This window comes from Dicentrarchus labrax, unplaced genomic scaffold, assembly GCF_905237075.1.
Source record: "Dicentrarchus labrax unplaced genomic scaffold, dlabrax2021, whole genome shotgun sequence".
Classification (NCBI taxonomy): Eukaryota; Metazoa; Chordata; class Actinopteri; family Moronidae; genus Dicentrarchus; species Dicentrarchus labrax.
This window is the reverse complement of record NW_026136705.1, coordinates 18,994,437-18,998,010: the sequence shown is the minus strand read 5'-3', so window position 1 is coordinate 18,998,010 and position 3,574 is coordinate 18,994,437.

The window sequence follows — 3,574 nt, the reverse complement described above, 5'->3', positions numbered from 1 at the left end:
TTTCTGTGGAAATGTTATTCTTGTCAATATTACAGGCATGAAAATCACAGCAAAATACATGTCACACATCATATTGTCCTTGTTATGTTTTCTTTTGTCCATTGAGTGGTGCTGTTGCCCCGCTGGAGTCTGAAGGTCATGAATGATTCTGGAAAGTATGCCATGGAAAATGTTTTCAGATACCGGAGTGAATGAAGAGTCATCAAAGCGGCAGGGGGTTCTCCCTAAGGACACTTCCACTGTGTCCTTTAAAAGGGATGGATGTAGGAAACTAAACCTCCACGGCTCAGATCAATACTCAATCACATTTACCTACTTAGCCGTGTTAGTTGAGGACTCTCGCAGAGGACGATGAAGGTGTTCGGGTACAGATGCTGCTCTACCCAGCCTCCCTGTGAGCCAGAGTGTCTGTTAGTTTTGTAACGACACGGAAATGAGTAAAATGTTGCTTCATTAACTTCTACCTCATTTAACATGTCAATGATTTTATCTAGAAAGTAGGGCACACTGTTACAGCTCCTGAATGTCAATGATTCTCTGCACTGTGGGTGTACTTTTGCTTCACTACTCCGTGGGCTCTGACAAATGAGGAACATCATGTTGCAAATTGCACTAAAAAGAAAAAAAAAAAAAAAGAAGAAGATTACTGACAAGGTGAAACAAACATTGATTCTGATTCTTTCCCCAATTGAATCCACTTTATTCCAGAGGTCTGGGCAGATGTTAAAGATTATGAAGACATGGACTGTGCAAAAAGAAAGTGTAATTTGATTTGACATAACTGGCTCTCCATCTGTACAGATAAAATGCAGAGGGAATCAAAACGTCAGTGCTCCTTTACACAGGGTGACCCTGCAAAAGCATTTCAGGGTGACCTCCTCTGGAGAAGACAGGAAGTGCATACATGTCCAGTTACCACACCTGTCCAAGAAATCTTTACATCCCGGGTGCAACTTTAAATGGTTGACTTTTCTGTCTATAAGAGTGAAAGATTTTCAGCATTTTATTATTCTTACAGTGATAATCATATTCTTACTGCTGGAACTACAGTTCCTGCAACTTAGGGGCTCAGCAGGTTGTAAACAGAGTAGACTTAACGTTGGTACGGAGTCCCTTCAGTTCGTTAGCTATGTGTCACAATTTAGCCTATTTTTATTTAGAAATGTACATTTTTGCCAAATTGACACCATTAAAACTAAGCCGAATTATCTATTATTACTATATGTTTGCATTGTACCCATGGACTTACACGCAACTATCAATGAATTGCTTTCTTATTGAAGAAAACTTTAAAACGTGATGATTCATGGGCATGTTCTGGAGCTATAAGGAGCGTCTTTTTTCTGTGATTTCTAAGCGGGTGTGTGGACGTTTATTCGGGATGGACATCGATGTGATCAGGAGGTGTAAGTAAGGCACAATCTATAAATATGTGTATCACGTATGTGTGTTCAGAATTGACTGAGTTATGCCTTATGACTCAGAGAAAGAGAGCAAACACAGATAGCTGCTTAGGCCTCACTGTGTATCATCAATAGGCCTATAGGCTTTTTCACCTCTTCTTTTTTCTTCATGTTTTGTTAGTTATTTGTGTTTTTTTTATACATGCATGTTAAGTAAAACTGAATCCTCATTTTAAAAGATTCCACTTTAAAGTGTCTAGTCTGGGATACAGTGTAAAATTAACTAGTAGGACTACAAACATTAATAGTGATTTGAAAATCAATGCTTTGGTCACCAAAAGAAACTCAAACTCCACAAAAAGCATACACTAAACCATATCTTTAATACACTTTTAACTAATAAAGAACTTAAGTGGTGACATTTATGGATGCAGAAAAAGACCTGAAGCCATATTGAAACCTAGTATTCCTTTAGAAAAAATAATTGAGTATACTTCTTTTAAACTTGATGATATATCATTGAGCCTTAAAGTTGTTGATGAAATCACTTGCGATATCACAAAACTAATCGGCTTTTGTCTTTGCTTTTGTTTCATTTTCCTTATGTCACAAATATAAATGTATGTTATGTAGCAGCGCTGTAAGCCTCACTTACTGTATGTCACAGACCAAAGTAACTGGATTGGGAAAAACATCTCTTATCTCCAATCATTAAAGAGAGCAACATCATCCTCACTATCTGAAAACCTCAGTTCATGTTTGCGGTGATTGACTTTGGATGCTGTTTAATGTTGTTACTCTTTATCTGCATCACGGTCACATTATGGAGGCCGAGCAGAGAGAGAGAGAGAGAGAGAGAGAGAGAGAGGGGAAGCAGATGTATCTCCTCTGAGACTGGTTAATCCACTGTCTTATTCTAGACAACCATGATAAGGTCATTAATGAATAAATTATCTGATGAATGAATTATTGATGAGACCATGTTGGCAATTGTGTGTACAGTATCCTTGAGTGTGTGTCCTGATATTGGAGTTTATAACCAAAACTATGCACAATTAATTGGAAAAATTAGTGAAGCATGTTGTAAATGCTTCAAAGGAGAAGAAATCTGTCATTTCATTTTAGTACATAAGGTCGACAGTTGGAGCTTTAGTAGTTAAGTTTAAATGAATTCAGCACTGCAGCCGATAAAAATCCACAGATGTTGGGCCGTAATAGAAACAAATCCATGCAGATGGGATATACATGAAGTACTTTGCTTGCCGTATTTCATCTACGTTACCAACGTCCTTGATCACATTTGTTACTTTCATGGCAAACAAGTTGAGTATGAGCATGGAAAATGTCAACTGTCAAGTCGTGGAGTTTAATATTGGTGCTGTTGTAAACCAGAAGCAAAGTGCATCCCAGGGACATTGGGTTTTCAGGCCGTGCAGGTTTAGAAATGTTACCATTTTTGTTATAAATCAGTATGGCAAGAAAAGTTGGACATGTGCAGCAATATTTATGGTTATCCTAACACAATGTGGACATAAACAATAGCAGTAATATGAATTGTTTTCCACAGTACTTAATAAATTCCATTATTATGGAAAGTTTACTGTAACATTTTTATTAAACAGGAAACATTTAGTTAATGATTGCTCATATTACCATAGCTTTAATGTTCCATAGAAAGGACAAGGATGACAAAGCTATGGTGAACATGTGAGCATAGAATACTACGGCAGATTTACAGTATAAACTGATTTGTTAGAGCACCGGTGACCCTGTACACACAATATGAGGATCCTGGAACAGGAACAGCTAATAGAAGAGCAGCAACTATTCATGTCACATCTGTTTTTGACAAGTCAGTATGCCATAAAAAAGGTCTACTGGATGTTATGACAAGATTGGAATTCTTTCTCAGGCTCGTTGGCCTAGGTGTCTTACCTGCAAACACTTGTAGGAGAACTCAGGTTAGTCCCAGTGTGTGCCTCTCATGTATTAGTATTATATTTGAGCAGAAGCATCAGATTTTCTGAAAAAGAATTACACAGCAATCTTTGAAATACCCGGAAGGTCGTTTTACAACACTTACTTTTGTTGTGAAGGTATTTCCAGAATCCTCAGACACATCTTACCACCTAGATGAAAAATGATGATGGAAAAGTATTTTGAGCTTTTTT